Source organism: Salmo salar, chromosome 11 (assembly GCF_965601325.2).
Source record: "Salmo salar chromosome 11, fSalSal1, whole genome shotgun sequence".
Taxonomy (NCBI): domain Eukaryota; kingdom Metazoa; phylum Chordata; class Actinopteri; order Salmoniformes; family Salmonidae; genus Salmo; species Salmo salar.
In genome coordinates this window covers 35,047,998-35,063,316 of record NC_138301.1, presented here as the reverse complement: position 1 = coordinate 35,063,316, position 15,319 = coordinate 35,047,998, and the positions used below count along the sequence as shown (strand labels likewise).

At 43.2% G+C, this 15,319-nt stretch overlaps 1 protein-coding gene across 3 annotated transcripts in view; it reads left to right on the top strand.

Annotated features, from left to right (window-relative positions):
* Positions 1-5,388: 5,388 nt before the first annotated feature.
* The window catches only part of LOC106562525 (aggrecan core protein), a 34,319-nt gene continuing 24,388 nt past the window's right edge, over positions 5,389-15,319 (top strand). The window contains exon 1 of one of the 3 annotated variants that reach the window (XM_045689393.2): positions 5,389-5,641. The gene's annotated coding sequence lies outside the window, so the exon portion shown is untranslated. The remainder of the gene's footprint in view (positions 5,642-15,319) is intronic. The other 2 variants (XM_045689391.2, XM_045689395.2) reach the window with 2 other exon arrangements.

Below are 15,319 nucleotides of genomic sequence, written 5' to 3'. Positions count from 1 at the left end.
ATACGAAATTGTACATATTCGTATTCATTCCTTTACACTTGTGTGTACAAGGTAGTTGTTGTGGAATTGGTAGATTACTTGTTAGATATTACTGCATGGTCGGAACTAGAAGCACAAGCATTTCGCTACACTTGCATTAACACCTGCTAACCATGTGTATGTGACAAATACATTTTATTTGATTTGTATTTCCACCTCACTTTTCCTAAAGTGCCGGTTTGCCCACAACTCTGACTAATATTCCAATTACAACATGATATAAATGTACATATGACTGGTCCATTTACAGCACATGGAAAATGTGAATAATGCAACTGTAGCTAAGGTCAGTTAGTCGTACCTAGCTTAAGCTCGAGCAGTGACGGCACAGTTCCTGAGACCTGAAATAATTGAGCCCCCAGCCCGAACAATAACAGCTGATGGGCAACATTTTTATAGTGGAAAAGCATTTTGCAAAGTGCAAAAATTACCATAGGCCTAAACCAAATAAAAATCTGGCAGCATGATTTAATTTTGAAACGTTACTTCAACAATGTGCCATATAAATAGATGTTTATTTATGTATTGTTCAATTTACTAAACTCCAGTTAAATAATCGCCTCCTTACAACCTTTTAGCATACATAGTTTACGGTACTGTTTGGACAGAAAGGTTGCCTGATTTGTTCTAAGTGTAAAACACAAACTTTGCACAGAAGTGAGCGATTGAAGTCAGAGCAGTTCGCAACAAACTGTTAAGAAGAGTAATATGTCACCGTAGAGGGTGTATTTAAGAAATAAGGCCCAAGGGGGTGTGGTATATGGCCAATATACCACGGCTAAGGGTTGTTCTTAAGCACAATGCAACGTGGAGTGCCTGGATACAGGCCTTTGCTATGGTATATTGGCCATATACCACAAACCCCCGAGGTGCCTTATTGCTATTATAAACTAGTTGCCAATGTAATTAGAGCAATAAAAATAATTGTTTTGGCATACCCGTGGTATACAGTCTGATATACCATGGCTGTCAGCCAATCAGCATTCAGGGATCAAACCACCCGGTTTATCATTTCAAATCAAATCAATTTTATTTGTCACATACACATGGTTAGCAGAAGTTAAATGCGAGTGTAGCGAAATGCTGGTGCTTCTAGTTCCGACCATGCAGTATTATCTAACTGTCACGATCCTCTTCGTCAGAAGATAAGTTGAAATCGCTGTTGGAAAAAGTGGACCAATATGCAGCGGATTGCGTGCTCATCATAATTTATTATAATGTGAACACCACAAACAAACACAATGACCGCCAGGAACAGTATAGCAGGCTACACACGTATAACAGTGCTAAAACAACTACCCACAAACAACAAGACCAAACACACCCTAATATATAGGACACCCAGTCAAAGGCAACTAGAAAACACCTGCCTTCAATTGAGAGTCCATACCCCAATTAACTAACATAGAAACAGAACAGATAGAAAACCCATAGAAACAAAAACATAGAAAAGAAACCCAAAACCCCGGAATACATAAACTAACTACCCTCTGCCACGTACTGACCAAACTACAATAACAAATAATCCTCTATACTGGTCCGGACGTGACACTAACAAGTAATCTAACCTAACAATTTCACAACAACTACCTTATACACACAAGTGTAAAAGAATGAATAAAATATATCAAATCAAATCAAATTTATTTATATAGCCCTTTGTACATCAGCTGATATCTCAAAGTGCTGTACAGAAACCCAGCCTAAAACCCCAAACAGCAAGCAAAGCATGTGAAAGAAGCACGGTGGCTAGGAAAAACTCCCTAGGAAAAACTCCCTAGAAAGGCCAAAAACCTAGGAAGAAACCTAGAGAGGAACCAGGCTATGAGGGGTGGCCAGTCCTCTTCTGGCTGTGCAGGGTGGATATTATAACAGAACATGGTCAAGATGTAAAAATGTTCATAAATGACCAGCATGGTCAAATAATAATAATCATGGTAGTTGTCGAGGGTGCAACAAGCACGTCCGGTGAACAGGTCAGGGTTCCATAGCCGCAGGCAGAACAGTTGAAACTGGAGCAGCAGCACGGCCAGGTGGACTGGGGACAGCAAGGAGTCATCATACCAGGTAGTCCTGAGGCATGGTCCTAGGGCTCAGGTCCTCCGAGAGAAAGAGAGAAAGAGAGAAAGAGAGAATTAGAGAGAGCATATTTAAATTCACACAGGACACCAGATAAGACAAGAGAAATACTCCAGATGTAACAGACTGACCCTAGCCCCCCGACACATAAACTACTGCAGCATAAATACTGGAGGCTGAGACAGGAGGGATCAGAAGACACTGTGGCCCCATCCGATGATACCCCCGGACAGGGCCAAACAGGCAGGATATAACCCCACCCACTTTGCCAAAGCACAGCCCCCACACCACTAGAGGGATGTCTCCAACCACCAACTTACCATCCTAAGACAAGGCCGAGTATAGCCCACAACGATCTCCGCCATGGCACAACCCAAGGGGGGGGGGCGCCAACCCAGACAGGAAGACCACGTCAGTGACTCAACCCACTCAAATGACGCATATGAATGAGCGATGGCCGAACAGCATAGGCAAGATGCAGTAGATGGTATAGAGTACAGTATATACATATGAGATGAGCAATGTAGGGTATGTAAACATTATATAATGTGGCATTGTTTAAAGTGGCTAGTGATACATTTATTACATCAATTTTTCATTATTAAAGTGGCTAGAGATGAGTCAGTATGTTGGCAGAAGCCACTCAATGTTAGTGATGGCTGTTTAACAGTCTGATGGCCTTGAGATAGAAGGTGTTTTTCAGTCTCTCGGTCCCTGCTTTGATGCACCTGTACTGACCTCGCCTTCTGGATGTTAGAGGGGTGAACAGGCAGTGGCTCGGGTGGTTGTAGTCCTTGATGATCTTTTTGGCCTTCCTGTGACATCGGGTGGTGTAGGTGTCCTGGAGGACAGGTAGTTTGCCCCCGGTGATGCGTAATGCCTACTTTCAGTATGTGTCACGTCCTGACCAGCAGATGGAGCTAGTGTTTTAGTTTTGGTCAGGACGTGGCATGTTTGTGTTGGGTATGTTTGTATTGTTGATTGGGACTTCCAATTGAAGGCAGGTGTGTTGAGTTGCCTTTGATTGGAAGTCCTATATAGGTGTGTGTGTTTTTCTTTGGGGTTGTGGGTGGTTGTTTTGCACTGCGTTTTTTTTGCCTGCAAACTGTTGCTGATGTCATGTTTATTGTTTCCTGTGGATGCTTTACTCCCTTTGTTGGGTAATTAAAAAGTGAGTATTCACATACCTGTTGCGCCTTGGTTCATTTCAGAAGACAGCCGTTACAGTATGACCGGTTACGGTTAGAGCTAGTCCCTTGGCGGTTTGCTTTTGTAAAGGATGTCTGTCTGCATGCTTAGCAAGTATGACCTCCCCTGATCGGCTCATAGCGAGAGTCAAACTCAGGACCTCTGGCTTGCGAACACACGTAACCGCCCTCATGAAGCATTCCGACTATAAAAGGTCTTCTTCAATGGCACACTGAGTTTCACACATCCCCATCTGCTACACTGTCCAGTAAAATAACTGTAGGAGTAAGGGGTCACATTAAGCATTTGAACCACAGTGAACTGTGTTGCTAACACATAATCAGAGCGGAGGACACAGAAAACTAAATCTCATGGAATTATTGTAAATGCAGGTATTGTCTTTTCCCCTATTATTCCTTTTATTTGTGCATTCAGCTCTTCCTTTTATGTTCTGGTGTGAACATTGTATTGGAGAAAATCCGTAGTAAATCTGGCATTCCTATTGGTGGCTAAGTCTGTCCCTTGGATTGGTGACACAGTGCAGATATACAGGCCCGCTGTGGGATACCAGAACCGCCCCTTACGAAGTTGTCTCCAGGCACTTCAGTTACACTGTTCAGCTTAAACACATGTGAGACAGATCGGCCAAACACCACCCCTCTCCAAACCTCAAGTCACATTCAACATTCCCCCCATTCCTGCATCCCTTGACTCCCTTCACCTTCTCTTCTGTGATGCTTTCTTACAGAAAGGGAAGCAGGAGGAAAGAGCATGTAAGTAGGTGGGGCAGGAAACGCTTTTCCCTTACACGGCCTCAGTGATATCATACATGAACATGACACACCCTGTGGGTTGTTGGGAGGGCTGGCAATGTAGAGGCTGTTTCCTTTGGAGTCAGAAACCTAATAGGACAGGGTCCTCTGTGTTAGACTTGCCGGCAACTATGAAGGTTAAGAGACTTAATGAGAGTAAAAGACAGTAACAGAATGGATGGAGGACAAAGGATGAAGCTGCCACATAATAAAATGTGTAACTTTTGCACACAAGAAATAAGAATGTAAATGCACTCCTTTCACAGGTTGCCTGGTCAATAAGTCAAGTCCATTATTGAATGCAATCTATTATCAACATAACAATTAAGACCAGACAGAATGCTTGGGTGGATAAATTTCCACTTAAACAAAATTCCAGAACGTGTCATTTTTTGTAATTGCATGTGTTGCTATTTCCTGCCCCAGTGAGCATTCAGTGGTGGACCTGAAAGGGTCTCTGACCCCTGGGAAACCCCTGGGAAACAAGAGGTGAGTATTGAGAAAAAAGGAAATGGGTGATTTAGCAACATTAGGCCAGAGTTTGACCTTTCACCTCATTTATGCTGAGAGGAATGACATAATAGATAGAAGGGGACACGAGATACATGTTTCTGCTATACATAAGAGGCAACAGAGCTATAACTGTAGCACTATGTACAGTACACCACATACATAATCCATCATTGTCTTCTGTAGCTGCCAAAATGAATTGGGTTCCCAGAAACATCATCCAACCATTCCAAGCAGTGCCCTTTTCCATGCACCCAAGTGATGACATCGTTTCTTTCCATTTTCTAAACCCAGATGGTTTACTGAGAACAAATATGAATAGGCCTACTATAGTGACAATTCCCCATCAGGAGTCAGTTGACCAAAATATCATCAGTGGGTTGGTGCCCTCTAAACTAGGCTAATTCAGGTGGTTGCCTCTGAATTGCCTCTGAAGTTGATACCTTCAAGTCTTTGAAATGTGAAATGCTATGGCCAAAACAAATGCTATGGAAATATGACTAGGTCTGTATGAATAAATCACAGAAATGTAACTTATGTCACTTATCTGGATCATTTGACTTGTGTCTGCCATATTGGTCTGAGCTCCCACCACCGCAGGCAGGCTGTGCTTTGATGTGTAAACGTAAAACGTTACCTAATTTCACTGGGCACAAGAGTTTGGTGTCATGAGGTAGCAAGTTTGAATATGTTTTCTCCATCCTCCCCTTCACTCACTACATCACCCCCCCTTCCAGGTTTGTTACAGCTAAACCTGCTCCCCGTGTGAAAGTGGTTTCTTTTCGCTCTTGACACTCGCGCGGACCGTCGTCCTCCACCGCTCGTGGGCTGTCACTGGGATTTTAAACTGGTACACGCGACCATCAACGGGACAAGTAACATTTACGACAGAAAACTCGCTGAGAATAAACGTCCCTCGAAGAAATAAGAATACCAGAATAATTTACCTTTTCTGCAGGTGCAGTTTTTATCTTTGAGCTGACGGATCGCGGAGAGAGTCTGCATTTCTACAGGTGAACAAAACGTAATTATTTGGTTCGGGGCTTATCAAATTGCAAACTTTAGCCTTGTGCGGTAGTGTATTGTCCACGAGCGCACATAATTCATAATCTTCACACTACCTAAAATGACGCGCAAGTCGTGCGTTCCGATAATGCAACCTCCTTACCTAGACTAATCTACACATTAGCTATCTGTAAAGATGCCGCTATACTCCCTCCTCTATGTTTAATATAACACACATACAGTCATTATTCATTTTGGTTGCCTATCCTGACGTGAAGTTTGTTCTATAGAAAGTATTTGACTCTGATGTGTGCCACAGAAACTATTTGACTCTAGCCACAAAATTAAGGAAATTTGAAGGTTTCTGGCAGGGGGGAGATTTTCGGGATTGTGCGGAAAGTACTATTATAACATAATAGTGTTATTTATCCTGTTACACACAAATGTGTAATGGAAATGTGATTTTTTTGCATATCCCAACACCCCCACAGGGAGTGGGGTCACAGCCAGGGATGCCATTGTACAGTACCCCTGGAGCAATTAAGGCTAAGTGCCTTGCTCAAGGGCACAGCAACAGATTTATATATTTTTCACCTTGTCAGCTCTGGTATTTCAACCAGCAACCTTTTGGTTAGTGGCCCAACATGCTAACCTCGAGATTACTAGCCACCCCTAAATGTGATAGATAAATGAATCCAGTCCACTTCGCTCACCTCAGCCCCACCTAACAGTTAGCCAAGCTAGTGACCTCGTCAAGAGGTTTGGACCTCTTAGTGTAACTTTTAAAGTGTTACGACTGACAGTCAGAGGGACCTGTAGATGAGTCCCAGTCAGGGCTATTCACCACGTTGGTGTCAGAAGTGGTGCAGCCATCGGTGCAGCCATCCAAAGCATGTCCCATCAGTTTGGACACAAGGGACTTACAAGAGTGAAGCGGTATTGACCTAGTACAACACCTATCCTTTTTACATCAGCAGTTATCACAATCACAAAGTGCTTTACAGATACCCAGCCTAAAACCCCAATGAGCAAGCAATGCAGAGGCAGAAGCACAGTGGCTAGGAAAAAACTCCCTAGAAGGCAGTAACCTAGGAAGAAACCTAGAGAGGAACCAGGCTTCGAGGGGTGTCCACTGTCCAGTCCTCTTCTGGATGACTAATGAGTGACTTTGTTCCAGGCGTTCAGACCTCTTGGCATAATGATTAAGGTGTTGGACTGACAGTATTGATAACCCTAACCAGATTTGTCAATAAATGTGTCTGTGTGACACAGTTTGAATGAAAATTGTATTATATGTGATATGAACATACTGAATTTTGTCACCACAAAAGGAGAAAAATAAAAAGAATCCTTGAACAATACAACCATACCCTAATGTCATTCAATGCTGTCATAATACCATGCTGATAGTGTCTATGCCTTGTTCCCGTTCCACACTACTGAGCTGAACCGTGCTGAGCCAAACCAGACTGTGCTATCCTGGTTAAACATCCATCATAGTTGCTGGGACCGTGCTTGGCAGAACAATGTGAAAATGAGCCAGCACAGTACGGTTCAAGTCTCCATGAAGGTGTGAAACAGGTAACAGTGCAAAAGAGCCTATAATGGGATGAGTATAAGCTAACCTTGCCTGGTACCTGCAGATTTGCCTCCATAATGCCAAAGCTTGAACACTGTCATGAGTTTTACCAATGATGGACACTGCTGTGCCAATGCTCGTCAATGTCCAAGCAGTCATCATCGACACAAACACCAAATTAATTGACAAAATGCTCTCTAATGTGGTTTCTGTTCGATGCTAATTTGCAAAAGATGTGTCCCTCTCACTTTCAAAATCCTATATTCACTATGAGAGCTCTGATCCAATCAGTGTGTTAGTCAGCAGTAGCCATCACATCCATTAGCTATGGACCCTAACTGCTGCCATCATGTCTTACACTGCTAGCTAACCTCTACCTGAATGTGAGCAGTGTTACCCTGCCACTGGTCTCTCAGTGGAATGGAAAGGGCCTCCAAGTGTTTACATTGGGCAAAATGTTGTCAGAGCTCCTATAATACCAGCTTCAGGGGGAACAGACCGGGTCTTATGGGCCCCAGCCTCACCGGGAATAGACCGTACCACACCAGCTCAATGGAAACACTGTGGGGGTTAGCTGTTAGCACGGCGCTCAAATAACCTGGCGGCTAATGAACTGTCACTTTTTTTCTCCAAGCAAGACGTTTTTAGTCCATGTTCGCCTGAAAAGCCCTGGCGCTGCCAGCTTTGAACCTTGATTCCAGGGTTGGCTATGTCTTTCGATGCACGTACCAGTTGTTAACTCTTTGCTAGTGGTAGGTTTTTAGATGTCTGATTCTGAGGTTTATGGGGTTTGACAGTATTGAGAACAGACATTCTCTTCATATTGACCCTCCGACACTGATTCAAAGAAGCCAGCAATATGTTAAACAATGATTTCATTGTTATGCAGCTCAAGTTTTTCTAGAATGATGGAGCTTATATGATGACCTTGCCTCTTTTTGCACGTACTGTATTAGATCATAGAGGCAGAATAGAGACAGTAGTTACCTAACTTAAGGGGGGGGGGGGGGGGGGGGTGTTAGACAGGGTTTGAGACAGGGAGATAGTTGAGAAGGCTGAAAGGTTGAGGTGGACTACTGGATTGAACCCTCATCTCCAGGGGCCGTATGTGTTTTGGAGGTGTCAGTAATACCGCTAGATCAGCCTCCTGTACTACTGTCCCATAGTGTCTCTTAGAACTCCTCCGCACCACATGTATCATCATGTCACAGTAGAGTTTGCAGGGATGTGCAGAATCCATGGGCTCTGCCAGAGTGGGATCCCTCTCTACCTGACTGGACAAATCTTGGCTGTCCTCCTGAGAGGTTATCCCAGGACAGTGGGCCAGTACTGGGATTCTTCCTATCCTGCTGAGAGGTTATCCCAGGACACTGGTCCAGTACTGGGATTTTTCCTGTCCTGCTGAGAGGTTATCCCAGGACACTGGTCCAATACTGGGATTCTTCCTGTCCTGCTGAGAGGTTATCCCAGGACACTGGTCCAATACTGGGATTTTTCCTGTCCTGCTGAGAGGTTATCCCAGGACACTGGTCCAATATTGGGATTCTTCCTGTCCTGCTGAGAGGTTATCCCAGGACACTGGGCCAGTACTGGGATTCTTCTGTCCTGCTGAGAGGTTATCCCAGGACACTGGTCCAATATTGGGATTCTTCCTGTCCTGCTGAGAGGTTATCCCAGGACAGTGGGCCAGTACTGGGATTCTTCCTATCCTGCTGAGAGGTTATCCCAGGACACTGGTCCAGTACTGGGATTTTTCCTGTCCTGCTGAGAGGTTATCCCAGGACACTGGTCCAATACTGGGATTCTTCCTGTCCTGCTGAGAGGTTATCCCAGGACACTGGTCCAATACTGGGATTTTTCCTGTCCTGCTGAGAGGTTATCCCAGGACACTGGTCCAATATTGGGATTCTTCCTGTCCTGCTGAGAGGTTATCCCAGGACACTGGGCCAGTACTGGGATTCTTCTGTCCTGCTGAGAGGTTATCCCAGGACACTGGTCCAATATTGGGATTCTTCCTGTCCTGCTGAGAGGTTATCCCAGGACACTGGTCCAATATTGGGATTCTTCCTGTCCTGCTGAGAGGTTATCCCAGGACACTGGTCCAATACTGGGATTTTTCCTGTCCTGCTGAGAGGTTATCCCAGGACAGTGGTCCAGTACTGGGATTATTCCTGTCCTGCTGAGAGGTTATCCCAGGACACTGGTCCAGTACTGAGATTCTTCCTGTCCTGCTGAGAGGTTATCCCAGGACACTGGTCCAGTACTGGGATTCTTCCTGTCCTACTGAGAGGTTATCCCAGGACACTGGTCCAGTACTTGGATTATTCCTTTCCTACTGAGAGGTTATCCCAGGACACTGGTCCAGTACTGGGATTATTCCTTTCCTACTGAGAGGTTATCCCAGGACAGTGGTCCAGTACCTGGATTATTCCTTTCCTACTGAGAGGTTATCCCAGGACACTGGTCCAGTACTGGGATTATTCCTTTCCTACTGAGAGGTTATCCCAGGACAGTGGTCCAGTACCTGGATTATTCCTTTCCTACTGAGAGGTTATCCCAGGACAGTGGTCCAGTACTGGGATTATTCCTGTCCTGCTCAGGTCTAATGTATTATTACTTAATCAGGCTTGGGTGTTGAAGGGAGAGTTATTGATCTGATGTTTGTTGTTTAGGGCAGTGTGACAGCTGACTTGACGCTTTACGTTGATTTATACCTATGTAACTATACGGGAATAACTGAATAATTGTATACTGTGTCTACGCTTTCCATTCTGTGTCTATGCTGACTCCCCAACAGTCATACTGGATATTTCAGTGCACAATATTAACTATGTATATGTACAATGTTGTAACTGGAGATCAAGGATGAAATAACATGAACGTAAGCTCACACAAGATCTGAAATGGCTTCATGCTGTTATGTTATGGCTATCTTCACACTAGATCTGAAATGGCTTCATGCTGTTATGTTATCACTAACTTCACGCAAGATCTGAAATGGCTTCATGCTGTTATGTTATCACTATCTTCACACAAGATCTGAAATGGCTTCATGCTGTTATGTTATGGCTATCTTCACACAAGATCTGAAATGGCTTCATGCTGTTATGTTATGGCTATCTTCACACAAGATCTGAAATGGCTTCATGCTGTTATGTTATGGCTATCTTCACACAAGAGCTGAAATGGCTTCATGCTGTTATGTTATGGCTATCTTCACACAAAATCTGAAATGGCTTCATGCTGTTATGTTATGGCTATCTTCACACAAAATCTGAAATGGCTTCATGCTGTTATGAGTAGCTTCACACAAGATCTGAAATGGCTTCATGCTGTTATGAGTATCTTCACACAAGATCTGAAATGGCTTCATGCTGTTATGGCTATCTTCACACAAAATCTGAAATGGCTTCATGCTGTTATGAGTATCTTCACACAAGATCTGAAATGGCTTCATGCTGTTATGGCTATCTTCACACAAAATCTGAAATGGCTTCATGCTGTTATGAGTATCTTCACACAAGATCTGAAATGGCTTCATGCTGTTATGAGTATCTTCATACAAGATCTGAAATGGCTTCATGCTGTTATGAGTATCTTCACACAAGATCTGAAATGGCTTCCTGCTGTTATGAGTATCTTCACACAAGATCTGAAATGGCTTCCTGCTGTTATGAGTATCTTCACACAAGGGGTAAACACAGTTAGGTACTCAGAAAAGATGAACAGTAAGGAAATTGCATTTGCTTTTTGCTCAGAAAATGACTTTATTCTGGCGTGACAATATAGCCTAGAGCTGGGCGATATGGACAGCAATCCATATGGTGATAAATTGCCTGAATTGATGTGATAACGATAAATAGAAATATACGTTTATAACATTAATGTACACCATCGTTTTTTACTACTAGTTTGATGGTTGTATCCATCAATTGTCCCATTAACAATCACACATATTAGCAAACTTATTTAATTTAAAACTTCACATTTCTCTAGTATAGGCTACTTATGGTAATGAAGGATATCAGCAAAATGCCTGCGATTAGTGATCTGTCTGGTCGGTGTCGATCATTTTCAGTTTATTGTCCCAAATCTAATATAGCCCCCTGATTGTAACACGCTATAGATAGAATCAGTACCCTGTCTTCTTATGTTAGGATAAGTGCGGGAAACATGCTGTGTTAGTGGGTGTAACCATCCGGCATGGTCTGGTAATAGCATGGTGCTCATGGTGACCCCAGTGTTACGTTAGAGTCTTAGGTTGCATCCCAAATGGCACCCTATTCCCTATATAGTACATTTATTTTGACAAGAGCCCTATGGGACCTGGTCAAAAGTAGTGCACTATAAAGGGGATAGGGTATCATTTGGGATGAAGACTTACTGTCATGGCTCATTTACTGGTCACGTCCCATCAAGAGAACAATGGTGATTATTTCATTACCATTAATCTCGGCAGCCAGAACCAAATAAACTACTGTTAAAGATGTCATGAGAGATTAGATCACCATAGCTTGCCACTAGATTTGGTTTATATTGAGTTATTTAACCTTTATATTCAGGTTTCTATTGTTGAGATAAAATCTATTTAGCAAAAGTGACCTGGTCCAAATGGTCCTAAGCCAGGTACCATATTCTGAATAAAAAATATAAATTGAAAATACTTCATTATATACTTAGATCAGTGAGGGACTGAACCTCGGTGAGACATGCATGCACACACACATATGCACGCACACACGCACACACACACACACACACACACACACACACACACACACACACACACACACACACACACACACACACACACACGCAAGCACGCACACACACACACACGCAAGCACGCACATGCACACACACACGCAAACACATGCACACACACACGCAACCACGCACACACACAAACCCACACACACACACAAACCCCCACACACTGCTATTCTAGTCAGACTTATGTACTGACCAAATCATGAAAGACCAAACTGACTGCTCTGGGTTTACCAAACTCAGATTTTATTGGTCCATGTGTTTGCTACCGTTGCATTCATTACTTTCCAGCCATTATGATGAGCCTGTCCTCCCCACTCCCCATTTCTCCCTCCTTCCAACAGCCTCCATTGATCTGCAGTCAGATGCCTGTTTCAAGTTTACTATACGTGGCTAATACATTGATCCTTCTCTGAGAAATTCACCCTGGTCGGCTATTGGAAGTTTTGAGCAAGAAGCCTCCTCCCCTCTCTCTCTTCAGAAAAGTTGTAGTCTTTACTTAAAGAGGAGGGAGAGGCTGTTACTCAGAAATAACCGAATCGAGCTCCAATGCAATAACACAAAACCTGAACATTTACTTCTGAAAAAACTGAGTAGCTCTTTGTTAATGGTGGGATAACAGGGAGGTTGTGTATGAGTGTGAGTACATGTCTATATATCTGAGGATGTTACTAAGCATTTCTGTTGACTGCTTTCGTCCCTGGCCACCCCCTCCGTCCGGTTTAGAGGTTTGTGTTTTACGCCTCCACCACACTGACAGCGTTATTGCGTTTTGGTACACCAGAAGTACATTCATTTCCAGTGGACCGCTGCGTTTGCCTTGCAGCATTGCGTTGCAGAGGCAGTTGCAGTGCGTTCTGTGTGGTGCAGATGTTGGATTTATTGAATGTATGCATTAAACTGTATGCTGAATGTTGAACTTCTGTTTCACATATATCAGATGATGCTGCGTACTGTTTTGTACAATGATGCTGTCGGTGTGGTCGAGGTGTTAACAACAGAACGGACTGCTGTGTGAGATGAGGAGGGACATTTGTAATGCTTTATTTCATGAGCTTGGAGTGGCAATACACTAACACATATAACACTTACCACATATCAAACTCTTTCAACTACATGCAGAATTACAGGACGTTGATATTATCATGGTATTATTAGCCCTTACGTGTAGCAGTATCAGTACTGATGTTACAATGCCTTTGCCTATCCAATTCACCTTCTAACTTTATACTGTCACAAATACTATTTGCTTTTTGCTTTTTTTCAGTATATTCATTTGGTTGAATTTCATACAATGATGACTTATATGCTTATTTTATTTCTATGAAAACTGGGGAGAGTTCATTTATGGGGGGGAACTGAGCTGCATGCAGGGAGGGGGGGGCGTCATCCATCCAGCCCTTGTTTAAAGTTGGCTGGAAGGAATAGGCCACTGTAACTTTGTGTACATAGCCATGCATTAACTCTAACAATATAGCCCTTTGTGCTTCCAATTCAATCCTGATTAATTCTGTAGTTTTGATAAAACCGACATAATGAAACTGTTTATCTCAGTGAAGCTAGTAGTAGAGGACGGCGTTTCAGTGTGCTTCATTCATTCTGATGTCATTAATGCCCAGATTGAACTGGTCTAAAAATGGATTTTAAAAAACAGGACTGGATTTACTGCAGGTATAATGTTGTACAGTACATGCCTTCCACACAGGCACCTCTGAGGTAATGGGTTTGTTTGGGAGGAGTTGGGAAAGTAGTTCACAAATGTGTGGGCCTCTGTAGCTCAGTTGGTAGAGCATGGCACTTACAACGCTAGGATAGTGGATTCAATACCATCCGTACGTAAAATGTATGCACGCATAACTAACTGTAAGTAGCTTTTGATAAAAGTGTCTGTTAAATGGCATAAACAGTGCATTTGGAAAGTGTTCAGACACCTTGACTTTTCCCCAAAAATTTTACGTTACAATCTTATTCTAAAATGGATTAAAAAAAAATATCCTCATCAATCTACACACAATACCCCATAATGACAAAGCAAAAAAACAGAAATACCTTATTTACATAAGTATTCAGACCCTTTGACTTGAAATTGAGCTCAGGTGCATCCTGTTTCCATTTATCATCCTTGAGATGTTTCTACAACTTGATTGGAGTCCAACTGTGGTAAATTAAATTGATTGGACATGATTTGGAAAGGCACACACCTGTCTATATAAGGTCCCACAGTTGAGAGTGTATGTCAGAGCAAAAACCAAGCCATGAGTTTGAATGAATTGTCTGTAGAGCTTCGAGACAGGATTGTGTCGAGGCACAGATCTGGGGAAGGGTACCAAAAAATATCTGCAGCATCGAATGTCCCCAACAACACAGTGGCCTCCATCATTCCTAAATGGAAGAAGTTTGGAACCACCAAGACTCTTCCTAGAGCTGGCTGCCCGGCCAAACTGAACAATCGGGGGAGAAGTGCATTGGTCAGGGATGTGACCAAGAACCCGATGGAGCTCCAGAGTTCCTCTGTGGAGATTGGAGAACCTTCCAGAAGGACAACCATCTCTGCAGCTAACCACCAATCAGGACTTTATGGTAGAGTGGCCAGATGGAAGCCACTCCTCATTAAATGGCACATGACAGTCCCCTTTGAGTTTTACAAAAGGCACCTAAAGACTCTCAGACCATGAGAAACAAGATTCTCTGGTCTGATGAAACCAAGATTGAACTCTTTGGCCTGAATGCTAAGCGTCACGTCTGGAGGAAACCTGGCACCATCTCTACGGTGAAGCATGGGGGTGGCAGCATCATGCTGTGGGGATATTTTTTACTGGCAGGGACTGGGAGACTAGTCAGGATCGAGGGAAATATGAACGCAGCAAAGTACAGAGAGTCTATGAATGTCCTTGAGTGGCCCAGCCAGAACCCGCACTTCAACCCGATCGAACATCTCTGGAGTGACCTTAAAATAGCTGTGCAGCGACACTCCCCATCCAACCTGACAGAGTATTAGAGGATCTGCAGAGAAGAATGGGAGAAACTCCCCAAATACAGGTGTGTCAAGCTTGTAGTGTCATACCCAAGAAGACTCGATGCTGTAATCGCTGCCAAAGGTGCTTCAACAAAGTACTTAGTAAAGGGTCTGAATACTTATGTAAAAAAAATATATACATTTGCAAAAATGTCAAAAAAACATGTTTTTGCTTTGTCATTATGGGGTATTGTGTGGAGATTGATGACGTAAAAATACAATTTAATCAATTTTAGAATAAGGCTGTAACGTAACAAAATGTGTAAAAAGTGAAGGGGTCTGAATACGTTATGAATGCACTGTATTACTATTGTATTATGA